The sequence below is a fragment of the Saimiri boliviensis genome, chromosome 1, assembly GCF_048565385.1.
Source record: "Saimiri boliviensis isolate mSaiBol1 chromosome 1, mSaiBol1.pri, whole genome shotgun sequence".
Taxonomy (NCBI): Eukaryota; Metazoa; Chordata; class Mammalia; order Primates; family Cebidae; genus Saimiri; species Saimiri boliviensis.
In genome coordinates, this window is record NC_133449.1 from 109,424,163 (window position 1) to 109,438,017 (window position 13,855).

Genomic DNA, 13,855 nt, shown 5'->3' on the forward strand with positions numbered 1-13,855 from the left:
GAGTAGCTTAAGGAGAATTGCCTTCTAATGTATTTCTCTGGGTCTGACTTCCCACATGATTATAAAACCTCTTGGTGCCCATTATTAGGAATTTACTCAGTGTGAGAAGTAACAGAGTGTCCTAAATGCTCAGGAAATTGGTGGTCCTACTCAGAAAGGTATCAGAGAATGTGGAGGGACAGTGATCTTGAAAGCAGTATAACATTCACATTGCCCAGCTGACATAAAACATTTTATCAAGTAACCTCTAAAGCGTTTACTTTTTTATTCTCCCTGGACAAAACTGAGAAATGGAAGAACGGTCAGTATGGCAGCAGAGATCAAAAGCAAAACATACCAAAATCGATACTGCATGTGAATACTTAGTGGTCCAGTTATCCTTAGAATAGGAACAACTATTAAAAGAACATTTTATAACTGCGTGGTATAAAATGGTATATAGTATACTATGGCATCCATTGTGAGAGGCCAAAATATACCACCCAGAAAGCAATTATTTGATATATTTGAATTGGTCATTTAGAGAAACAGTAAACATAGCTCTGGAAACCTGTCCTTTTGTAAAGGAAATTTACATGTCTCTACTTTTGTAGGGTAAAGAGCAGATGTGAGCTAAAGAGGTAAAAGCTAAAGCAGATGTAACCAGGTATTTTCTCTGAGGCCCCTTTACCTTTCCAGTTATGAATAAAAGTCTGACACTTTCCCAGACAGAGATGACCACAGGCAGTCATCTATAATTCTGAGGGTTGTTACCTGGGATACCTTTTATCTGCATGACAAGACAGCTTTTGCTCACCATGCCTTTCCTCCCATCATCCTCCCATAATTTGTTATCACCTTCAAGGAAGCCTCTATTCCTTTCCTGTTTGGTATAAAAACTTCAGTCATCTTGCCCTTCTTTGAGTCTTACACTTTGTGTGTGGCTTCTGTGTCCATGCACACAATACATTGTGTTTGCTGTTTGCCCTATGGTTAATCTGTCTACTGTCAGTTCACTTGATGATAGACTAACATCACTGAAACTTCAGAGAGAAAAGAGAAAATGTAAAACTTCCCTATAGCTTCTTGTGACTTCAAATGTTTATGGTCTCATATATGTGACTTCTCTTTGCTCAAGAATAATATTTCCCTTCTTTACTATGTAACAGCATCTTTGGGGTACAACAAAATAGATAAACAGATACTTTTGTTTTTTCTATGATGCCATTTTAAGGAAAGGGTAATTTACAAAATTTAGGCCATAAAATGCTCTCTTGTGTTCTCTGTTTTGCCTAGCTTATGTTATCTAAATCATGCTCCTTTCTTGAGTCTTCTGGCAGCTGTTTCACATTTTAAGTGTGAATATTAGAGTGACTACAGATTTTTCTATATTTTTGCTTTTGTAAAATGTAGAATAAAGTCACCAGTCAAGACATGTTTTGAGAAATCATTAGTATTTCTAAAGCACTGTGGTATCTTTGGGAAAAAATAATTATAAGAGGAGAGTGAAATGTTTCAAGATGCTTTAAACTGAGAGTCAGTTGTTATATTTAACCTTGAGTTAGAATGATTGCTAAAAGGACAATTGTTGAGTTGTGAGCCAAAAAATGTATAAAATTATGAACAACATTGAAGTCAACTGTTAAAAAAAATTCCATGCAATTTGGTCATAGATTCAGGATTTATGTCTAATCTACTTCTTCTGAAGCTCTTTTATCCAGGATAGCTACAATTTCAGGGGTTTCCACAATCCATATTCAATTTCAATTATTCACTAAATGAATCAGAGAACTTAGAAAATTGTCAACAATTATTGTTTTATTAGCAGTTTAAAGTCAAGGTGCTAGTAGATCCAAGCTTGGTAGCTCTTGAAGCACTTTTTATAATCCCACTCATTAGAACACCACTCTTATGTCCGAAAGGCCCCACCTCCAAATGCCATCATATTGGGATCAGGATTTCAACATATGAATTTCAGAAAAAAAAAATTGTTCATTGTCTTCTGCTCCCAGCCTCCCAAAATTCATATTCTTCTCACATGCAAAATCTATTCCATTCCAAAAGCCCCCAAAGTTTTAGGTTATCTCACCATAAACTCTAAAGTCTAAGAGTAAAATATCCTCTAGATATCTAAGTCAGATATGATTGAGACTAGAAGTACAATTTGTCCTAACACATGATTCCTTTCCATGCATTATGTTTGGGGATGGCAGGGTGAGGTGGCAGGCAATCCTGTCTTTTCAATTCTTTCAGTCTATTTGACAATCAACACAGAAGAAGAATTCTGTGATGAAATGTAGGTGTTGAAGTGTTCTTCCCATCATCGAGTGAGCAACCAGTTCTGCAGCAGACATTGATTGGATGTTCTTCAATTCAATTCTGCCACTATCTACCTGGAGATAGTGTCAGATCCCACAGGTTTGGGGCTCAGAACCCAAAACATCCCCACCAAAAACCAGGGCCTCCAGAAATTCTGACTGATCAGCTTCAAGTTGGAGTTCTCACAATCCCCTCCTTGAGTTTCATTAATTTGCTGGAGGAGTTCACAGAACTCAAGGAAACACATCGACTAGTTTATTATAAAGAATATTTCAAAGGATACAGATAAAGAGATGCATAGGGCAAGACATAGGAGAAGAGGTATGAAGCTTCCTTCCCCTCCCAGGGCACGTGGCCCTCCAGGACATCACTTTGGAGTTTCTAAGAATTTTAGAAGTTGTATGCCAGGAAAGAGTCTTGAAGATGAACTGTGTATTTCACAATATCAACTGTAAAACCAAACAACTGCATGCTTTCTTACAATGGTGGGATAGGCATAGGGTAGACATTTCCATTTCCAAAGGGAAAAATAAAGAAGAAAGAAGATGTATTGGGTACCAAATAAGTCCCAAATCTAGAAGGACAAACTCCACAAGATGGTAAGGCTTAAGAATAGTCCCCTTTGGCTTCATTTTCAGCTCTCTACGACTACTGGAGAAGGTGGTTCTGATCTCACCTTCAATACTCACTGGAGAAGTGGCCCCAGACCCACAGCTCAGGTTAGTAGGGTCCTGCTTCTCATGTTCTGTCAGTCAAGGCTTGAGCCCCCACAGTTTTGGTTAACATCACCCTCCTGGCTTTAGGCAAAGGTTATCTATCCTGCTGAAAGCAAGGCAATTTCACCCTCCCCACTATTGAAACCCAGAATGCAGCCCAGATAATTTCTGATTTGTCTTCAAGGTCATTCTTCCAATGTTCTGCATAATAGAACATGTCCACAGTTGAATAGCTCTATGGTCCTGCTCTATAAATCCAGGAAGTACAACAACCTCAACAACCTTCCTAGATTTCTTCCAGTCTCCTTCCTCTTTAGTCCAAACTAGCAGTTTTCCTGCTGGGATAGTGGATAATCTAAGTCCATAGTTCACATTCACACTAAACTCCTAATTAAACTGTTGCTTGGTCACAGACTTAGAGTTCTCTTCTGAACACGTTTTCTGACTTTTGGCAATACAGACAGGCTGAGAAATGTCTAAATTGTTAAGTTCTGGTTTTGTTTGCTTAATAATTCCAACTTCAAATCATTTCTCTCTCCTTGCATTTTACTCTAATCAGTCAGGAGGAAGCAAGCTGCTCCTAAAACACATTGCTTAGAAAGTTCTTAAGATAAATATGCAATTTTTCTGCTGGCACATTCTATCTTCCACAGCACTAGAAGACAAATGCAATTCAGATAAATTATTTGCCACATTATAATAAAGATCACCTTTACTTTATTTTCTAATAGCATGTTCCTCATTTATTTCTGGAATATAATCAGGATGGCCTTTACTGTCCACATTTCTACCAGCATTCTGTGCATGACTATTTCTATATTCTCTACAAACACAAAAGCTTTTCCTACAGGTCTCTCTTTCCTTTCTGAGCCCTTTCCAGAATTGCTTTTAAAATTCCTTTCATGACAGTCTCAGCTTCCTCTATCATTTATATTAAAACTCTTTCAGTCTCTACCCATTCCAAGTCCCAAAGCCACTTACACATTTTTAGGTATTGGTTGCAGTAACACCCCATTGCTCAGTAGCAATTTCTCTCTTAGTCAGTTTAGGCTGATATAACAAAGCATCACAGTCTGGGTAAATTAAGCATTATACATCTATTTCTCACAGTTCTGGAGACTGCAAAGTCCAAGAACTTCAAGATCAAGGTGCTGGTGGAACTAGTGTCTGGTGAGGGCCCACTTCCTGGTTTGCAGGCAGCCAACTTCTTCTATTCTCACATGGCAGAAAGAAAGCTAGCTAGCTCTCTTTTTCTCTCCTTAGAAAACTGGTAATCCGATTTGTCAGGGTCCTGCCCTCATGACCTAATTATATCCCAAAGGCTCTATGTCCAAATACTGTTTCATTAGAATTAGGGTTGCAACATATAAACTTTTGGCAACATTAGGCAATGAAATATCTCTATTCACAAAAGGCGTAGGACATCAAATGTATGGGGGTTATTTCCCTACACTAACCAATTTTGCAAAAGTAACTGTTGTCCTACAACTTAACTCAATTCTGAAAATATCTACCTGGAAATTATGAAGTTGAAATATTTCAAATTAAATTGAAATATTAAAATTTTTGCTCTGAAACTAGAGAGCCCATAATTTTTCTAACTAGTTGTACTTTCAACACGGTTAGCCCAGAAATCATTTACACAAGGTTGCATTCTCTGTAAGCTAGCTGGAAGGAGGAGAAAAAAATGTAAGGCATGTTGGAATGACTTGTCCCATGCTAAACTGAATGTGATTTGTCCTCAAAAGAAATGCCAAAAGCAACAAATATCAAAAAGAGACAAATGACATCTTTACTTAAATTATGTTTTGATAAACAAAAATCAAGTTTAAAACACATGTGATTTTATAGCTCAAATCCCATGTTTACTTTTTAAAAATTATTTGTAATTATTACATATTGTTGTTGTCTATTATGCTGTCATATTTAAGTGTTTCCAATGTACTGATCAAAGAGGAGTCAAAATTCAATCAGGAATTCTCCATGGAGAAAACAAATTGTATTTTTGTACAGATACATTATCTGGAGAAAATTCTTAATGTAATATATTATTTCTTGGAAATTTAAGTGCAGACTTTAAAATTCCATATTGGAGTTCCATTAGCCTGCCAATTAAAGTAATAATTAACTCATTATTAGCTTAATGGTACTATAATTATCTGTTACCTCTGATTGTATTATAATTCTTTCAAAGTCAATGCATAATGGTTTTATCTGTGCTCCCTATCAGTAATTTTTCTTTCTATGCCCTTTTTTCCCCTGTAGGTTATGAGTACAACACAGAAAATTTCAATGACTAATTATCTAATCCCTCCCACACCTAGGATAGTCAGTTTTCTACAGCTAGAATACCTCTAATAAGACAACGCAAGAAAATGTGAAAGAAGAATCCTCAGAGTGGTTTTCTATCTGATTATATCTCTTTCCTGACCTGGAGTGGAACTCCACACTTTCTCTTGGGGATTCTCAGCTTCCCAGATGATGTTGCTATGCAGTTTAATCAGCAGTATCATGAATAAAATATGATGGGTTAATAGGCCTCTGTCAACTTTCTGGATATATCTCTCACCTGCTTTTTCAATGTACGAAGCATGTTTACTTGGCTGGTTTGGTAATCTAATACTGGTTTTTGGATAAGAAAAAGAAATGTTAAAAATTGGTTCACCATATTTTTCCCTCTTATTTTTAATTACCACATAAGGATTGTACATAATCAAATACAGAATAGTATTTTGATACATGCATACAGTGTGTAATGATCACATTGGGGTAATCAGCATGTCTGTCACTTCAAGTATTTAAAACTTTTCATAAACATTCAAAACCTTTCTTCTAGCTTTTTGAAAATTTACGCTCAATTATTGTTAATCATACTCACCCAAAAGTGCTACAAAGCACTAGAAATACTTCTTCTCATCTAACTGTAATTGTTTATCCATTAACTAATCTCTTTCAATCCTCCCCAATCCCCAACCTTCCCCAATCTCCCATAATCACAATTCCACTCTCTGCTTATATGAACTCATTTTTTTTTAGCTCTCACATATGAGAGAAAACATGTGACATTTATCTTTCTTTGCCTGACTTACCTCATTTAATATAATATCCTCCAGGCTCATCCATGTTGTTGAGAATGACAGAATTTCATTCTTTCACAGCTGAATAATGTCAATTTTGTATACATAAATATCATTTTATTCATCTGTTGATATATACTTAGTTTATTCCGTATCCTGGCTAATGTGGATAGAGTGGTTCAGCACATCTTAACATAAAGAAAAGCTTCACATAGGTACTTGGGGACAAGGATAAACAGTCAGCAAAGGGTCTAGTCGGCTGTCTCTTAAGAAGCAGTACAGACATTCCCAGTAACTATTTATTGAGTTTAAATGCTTACTGATAAATATTAAACCTATGATTTCACAATAACTTTCCCATTTAGGTATGATTGTTTATTTCAGTATTACAAATGATACTTGGAAAGGTGATATAGTTTCCCCAAAATCCTAGAGCCAGTTATATAGATATCTGAGAAAGAATTAAGAATTTTAGGTTTCTGTCTATATATTGGTATCTACATCATATAAAGATCACACTGAGGAGAATCAAGTCTGTCTAACTTCAATGTCTGTATTTGTTTTTCAAGATTATCTTCCTTTCCTATCTCTTCCAACACACACAAACACACACACACACACACACACACACACTACAATGCATTACTTCAAAGATAAATAATCATAGAGGGACCATTTTCTTTGTAGTCAAGATGGAGACAGTGACATTAGAAGAGTACATTTATTTTTGGCAATTTAGTCATAAATACATAATTGGTACATGGGGCCTTAGACTGGCAAGGGATAGCCAATCTAACGATTTTATTTTATATTTCACAGATCTAGAGACAAATTTCTACCATATTAGGTCCTCAGCAATAAATTTACATATTCTTTGGCTTTGCCCTGATTTGATGTCTTGTTTTTTAAGATAAGAGGATGTTAGCTAATTAATTCAGTTTGCTGGATACCAGGGAGTGTATCATCTTCATATCTGGCCACTGTAACAGGCTACATTATTAAAGACCTAAGGAGATGCACCTGAGGTTGAGCTGACTCTTGGAACACACCAGTTGGGACCATATTTATAGGAAAAATAAAGAATACCTTGATTCATCTGAGATTCCTCCACTTCTAGATATAACTTTATTACAAATTGTCTTGGTGAAGAGTACTCTGGTAGACCTCAGTTCCATACAAGAGGAGATTCAAATGCAAAAAACCTAATAGCATATTTTTAATCATTCTGAGCAACAAAAGTAAAAAGTATTGCTGCTGGACAGAGCCAGTCAGTTCTTACAGGGATGAAATGGTGGCATTTTTGCTAACATCAGTGTTCAGGACCCCAGGCATTAGCAGTTGTGAGAACACTGATGGGTCCCAGCTGTAGGGGTGCCTTCAAATTGCACTGGAGATATAGCTTCTATGTTTAGCATTGACAGCATTTTTTTTAAGTCATTGCGAATACTTAGAAAATAAATGAGAAACAGTTTAGCCAAAAGGAATGGTCTCTGTACAGCAGAAAAGTATAAAGCCGAGACTCACATTTTTGTGTATCTGACTGTAAAATGCATGCCATGCTAAAGGATTTTAGAAAAGCTACCAAACTGCTTTCTCTCAGCATTCTCACCTTTGTATCATCAAATACATAGGGCACTATTGAGGATGATGAAATGTCAGCCACTGGGCTGTGTGCTTTATAAACTAGTGCTCTAAAGGCAGTAGCTATATTATTAATATTAGAATAATAAGTCTTACAGCCTTGAGATAAACTAGAGAAAGGCTAGGATCCCCAAGAATGGAGGGAGCCACAGAATACCAATCTGTGAATATAATTGAGTTGTCATCATTTACTCCAATTTAGATAAGCTAATACCTACCTTTAAATAAATTGTCCATTTCTGCTAAAATAAGAATTTAATCCATTGGGTTTTTCCTAGATGGTATGTCTTCAATGTCTTGTTGTTGTTGTTGTTGTTGTTGTTGTTGTTGTTGTTGTTCTGCTTAATCAGGTCTCAGTTCTGGGTCCTCTAATGTGAGCGAACATTTCTAGTGACTCAAACAAGATATCCCAGTGTCAGTTAGAAACCATGTGGTCTAACAATAGTTAAGTGTCGGATTTTTAATGAAGTGAAATTGTTTCCTCCTGTCCATTAATTGCCAAGTAAAATGGCTGTTGGTTAACCTGAAGTTAATGAAGTAGTACTCATGTTATTACATATGTGCTAATAAAATAGGTATGTCAGTGTAAAACAGAAATACTGTGAAATCTTATAAAACACCATTGATAAGATAGGTTGAATGAATTCCCTCCTTGGAATTAAGTTTCCTGTAAAGTACAACGTCATAGTGCTCATGTGACCTAACAGCTTGTAAAGACAAGTCTGTGATAGAAACGTGTATTAGAAAATGCTGTTGGCGGCTGGTGTTGGATGAACCCAGATTCAGGACGACAGAAGAAAGTTGCACCTTGGTCTCCCACCATGCTGCCCAAGTTCGACCCCAACGAGATCAAAGTCATATACCTGAGGTGCATGGGGGAGTAAAGTCGATGCCACTTCTGCGCTGGCCCCCAATATTGGCCTCCTGGGTCTGTCTCCCAAAAAAGGTTGGTGATGACATTGCCAAGGCAACAGGTGACTGGAAAGGCCTGAGGATTACACTGAAACTGACCATTCAGAACAGATAGGCCTAGATTGAGACCGGGCCTCTGCCCTGATCATCAAAGCCCTTAAGGAACCACCAAGAGACAGAAAGAAACAGAAAAGCATTAAACACAGCAGGAATATCACTTTTGCTTAGATTGTCCACATTGGTTGGCAGATGTGGCACGGATCTTTAGCCAGAGAATTCTCTGGAACCATTAAAGAGATCCTGGGGACTGCCCAGTCTGTGGGCTGTAATGTTGATGGCCACCACCCTCATGACATCATAGATGACATCAATGGTGAGTGGTGCTGTAGAATGCCCAGCTAGTTAAGAAGCACAGAGGAAAATATTTCAATAAGGATCATTTAACAACTGACGGGAAAAAAAAAAAAAAAAGAAAATGCTGTTGGAAGCATATCTTCTGCAAACCACAGGTGGACAGAAATTTTAGATCATCTGTTACAGGGTCATTTGAAAGAAAAAAAAATGAGACATCAGGAAGCAATTAAGTCAACACCAAAGCAAATTTCTGCAGTTGCCCATGGATAAAAACATCAAGTGTTGTACTAACTCTTCCAAAAATTGTTATATTCAATATTTATCAGTGACCTCTGGGTATGTCGATGAGCTAATAGCAATTTCCTTCAGAAAACACTTCACACTTCCAAGTCTAAATGATGTCAGAGAAGCAATACAGATATATCATAAAAAGCTATCATCCTATCAGTTGAAATTACCTCTTCAGGAGAGCAAAAGTACTCAAATGCAATGTTTCATCTGTAAACTCTCTTTTGCCTTATTAAGAAACAGAAGATGAAATATAAAATGTCTTTTTATGGAGTTGATTCTGTATGTGTTCGTGAGTATGTGTAAATAGAAGTTATAGAATTTATCAACTCTAAATTTAAGGCAAAAATTAAACAATTCCCTCTTTCTGTGTAGCCTTTTACAACCTTTTTCCTAATTAGAACAGTCAAACACCTTCCCTTGTATGCTGGATCATCTTGATCTGCTGTCTGGAATTCAAAATTATTTTCTCAACTTCTAGGAGTGCTAAGTGAAGATGTCTGACAGTTGTCAGCACTCACTGAAAGATCAACTGAGTTTAAGAAAAAATCTTGCCCCAATTTATGCCTCCTTTCAAAGGCAGCCAACATCCAAAGACTGTAAGTGTCCATTTCATACTGCTATTAAAAACTGCCTGAGACTGGGTAATGTGTAAAGCAAAGAGAGCTAATTGACTAACAGTTCAGCATGGCTGGGGAGTCCTCAGGAAACTTACAATTATGGCAGAAGGTGAAGGGGAAGCAAGGCACCTTCTTTACAATGTGACAGGAAGGAAAGTTGCAGAGCGAAGAGGGAAGAGCCTGGTGTAAAACTATCATATCTCATGAGAACTCTCTCACTATCAACCGTACAGCATGGGGGAAACTGCCCCCATAATTCAATTACCCTCTACTTGGTTTTCCCTGGACATATGGGGATTATGGAGATTATGGGAATTACAAAATCAAGATGAGATTTTGGGTGGGGACACCATATTAACAACTAATCAAAATGTGGGTATAAAAAGCACCTCCTCACCCCAACTCTAAAGGAACATTCCAGCTCCAGACTTCTCTATGAGTTTGGTCGATGTTGGGGAGGCACTGCAGCTCTCAGCTTTGACCTGATTTGGCTTTTGCACTTCCTTTCCACAGTTGTTAATCTTCAAAACACTCCTTTAGCAAATATTGTGGGTGCTAATCTCCATCTTGTAGGCTGTCTCCTGGGAAAACAACACAAATCTGCAACACCTTATTTGTTCTTTCACAAGAAAGAACAAATGTATGTATATTTATGTTTCTATCACAATAATCCACTGCATTTTTATAATGATTTATGCTTTCTTGTATGTTGACTAGTTTAATTTTCCTAAAGGCCCTGTGAAGTGTAACTATTCTTCTCACATGCCAAATGAAACTTATAAAGGTTGAGAGCTTGTACACTGGCAAAATTCAAACCAAATGTGCTATTATTCTGTGCAGGATAAAATCACTCACATCCCACAATATTTGACATTCTGCACATCCACTTCTCCCCTTGGGAGAAAGACCACACCTTCTCCATTTTTGTATACCCACTGCTGTGTTCAGTACCTGACCAAGATTAGGTTTCTCTCTTTCTGAAATTTGAGAACTTGTGAAAGTTAATAAACTTGTTCAATTGAAAATCTTGCTACTGAAATTATGAAAACTAAACTTTGTTAAGATTAAATAACTACCTCAAGGTCACATACTTGGTAATTTATGGAGTGTTTCAAATTCAGGTCTATAAACTACAGAGATGGAAGAGAGAAAAAGGAGCGGGGGGCAGAAAAAAAAATAAAAATAAATGAGGATAGAAATAATTTATAAATTATATATGTTTGAAAACATATCAAACCAATCTCTAAATCTTTGTACAAAAGAGAATCTTAAATATTTAGTTGACCATAAGCTTCACAGAATCATCACTTCAATTCTTTATCTCCTTTTGCTGAAAACATCCATCTGTCTGGAAAATATGTTTCTTCCCGGATTTCAAGATACAAGTGTTGTGGTCTCCACTGATTGATTAAAGACACCAGAATCCAATTTGCAGGAGAGTTTTACTTCCTTATTAAGTACATATCGCTATTATGCTCACCGTCAAGAATTCTTATCAGGCTTTTAGAGCTTTTCTGCACTGCTTGTGAGGTACTCACAATGTTGGAGATTAACAATAAAGGTATTTTTATGTCTATAGGAGTAGTTATGGCCAACAGTAGAAATGCACTTTCTGTAATAATTAAGACAATTATCCATGAGATCAATTCTAGGTAACATAAAGGTCATTCCCATTGCAGGTTTTCTCAGTGAGGTACCCTATCCACTCTAAGTGGGGATAAGTTATCTAATGGAAAGATTATATATCACAACTGAAGTATCATTTTATGCAGCCTTCACAGAGATAATAAAAGTTGGTCATTCATTAGAGATATTTAGTTTGTGAGTACTGCTACTCTCTCTGCAGTATTTCCTATTCATGTATTCTTATTCTGCATACAGACTTTCAAGTGTGCCTACCTCCTAAAGATAATGACTAAAATGACAACTGAAATTTAAGTTGTACTTAGATTATTCTGAAAGAAGATTTGAGAAAAAAGATACAATTCTGCTCACCAGGTGTTTTCAGCCAACCAAGAATAAGTCTTTCTGAAAAGAAATACTGCATTTGATACTGTGGGTCCTCATATTTAATCCCTAAACACCTCAAAGCATAGTGCTTGAGAATGAACAATTATTGAGAAATCCTTAATACTCTTTGAAAAACAACAATCTACAATATCAAGAGAGTTAAACCTATATTATTACATTGAATGGATTACCAACAAAGAAATTCACTGTTGGTGCACTTAGGAAAGACTCACTGAGCAAGTCAATACGTATCAACAATGTCAAGTTTTATGTACAGTATAGGATTAACAAGTTTATTTTCTTATTAAACTCATATATTATGAGCCTTCAAAATAACAGAAATGATGCTAAGCTTCAGTAATTCACAAATGATAGGAAAGACATTTATTCCCTGCAGATACTCACTCATTCACACACTCATATATTAACCATTTAATTTAGAATGAATGGAGTGACTGCTGTTAGAGGAGGCAGGCATTATTTGGGTGAGCAAGACAAAAAGTATTAGTGCAAATAGAGTTTCATTCTAATAAAGGGGGTATAAATGAAAAAGAAATATATGAAGAAAAAGTGTCTTCTTCATAGTGAATGACAATAGTTTTAATAATTATAACAACAATATCAATATATAGTTGGCTCTCTGTATCCATGGGTTTCCATATCCACAGATTCAACCAATAGTGAATCAAAATTTTTCTTTAAATAATGGATGGTTGCATCTGTACTGATCACGTATACACTTTTTTCTTATCACTATTCTCTAAACATAGAGTGTAACAAATATTTACATTGTTTTAGGTATTATAAGTTATATAAAAATGATTTAGAGTTTACAAGAGGTATACGTGGGTTTTATGCAACGACAATGCCTTGTTATATAAGGGACTTGAACCTTCATGGATTTTGGTATTCTCAGGACGTGTTGGAACTAATATTCACAAATACTGATAGTGAGGATATAATTATAATTAATACTGATTATGTATAAGAAATATCGGCCAGGCGCTGTGGCTCACACTTAATAATCCCAGCACTTTGGGAGGCCAAGGCCAGCAGATCACCTGAGGTTGGGAGTTTGAGACCAGCCTGTCCAACAAGGAGAAACCCCATCTCTACTAAAAATACAAAATTAACCGAGCATGGTGGAACATGCCTGTAATCCCAGCTACTCGGGAGGCTGAGGCAGGAGAATCGTTTGAACCCAGAAGGCAGAGGTTTCAGTGAGCCAAGATCGTGCCATTGCACTCTAGCCTGGGCAAGAAGAGTAAAACTCCATCTCAAAAGTAAAAAACAAATATTAGAAAGGTCGTATAAATAATGAATATACAATGTGATAATTACAATGAACTGTTATTATAAATGTTGTGATGAAGGAAACACGAATGCCTGTGGGACTATAGGAAAGCGAACGAAGAAACTGTGACATTTAACCTGAACCTTTAAGCACGACTTTTTCAAATAAGCAATTATCGCAAGGAGAAATAAATAGCAAGATTAAAACTAAGAGGTCCAGAAAAACTGGAGAGTGAGTAGAAGTCCCAGTAGTTCAGTAAGATCTGTCACTATATCTACTCCTTCACAAACATGTTAACCTCTTTTTGCTCTGCTTTCTATTATGCTCATCTGGTAAATATCCCTACCTACAACACACCTCATGACTGCACTAAGCAGTGATCCTTCCTGCAGAGAAGCACAAGTGTGAGAGTCTTTCTTTAATTTTGTGATTATTAATGCCAAACAAATGCAATATCCCTCAGCAATCCAACTATACATTTCTATTATTTTTTCTCATCCCACTCTCCTTAATTACTTCATATATTTCCATGTCTCCTCCCGAAAGCTCCTATACCAATCTTCTTATTCTAACTCTCAGCTAACCATTTAAGTCATAATCCACTAATAAAATAGAAACAAAGAGAAAGTTCCTCCTACTTGTACC

The 13,855-nt window shown here is 36.4% G+C and overlaps 1 pseudogene; it reads left to right on the forward strand.

Annotated features, from left to right (window-relative positions):
- The first annotated feature begins 8,553 nt into the window (after positions 1 to 8,553).
- On the forward strand, positions 8,554 to 9,050 carry LOC141581353 (large ribosomal subunit protein uL11-like; annotated as a pseudogene).
- Positions 9,051 to 13,855: the final 4,805 nt, after the last annotated feature.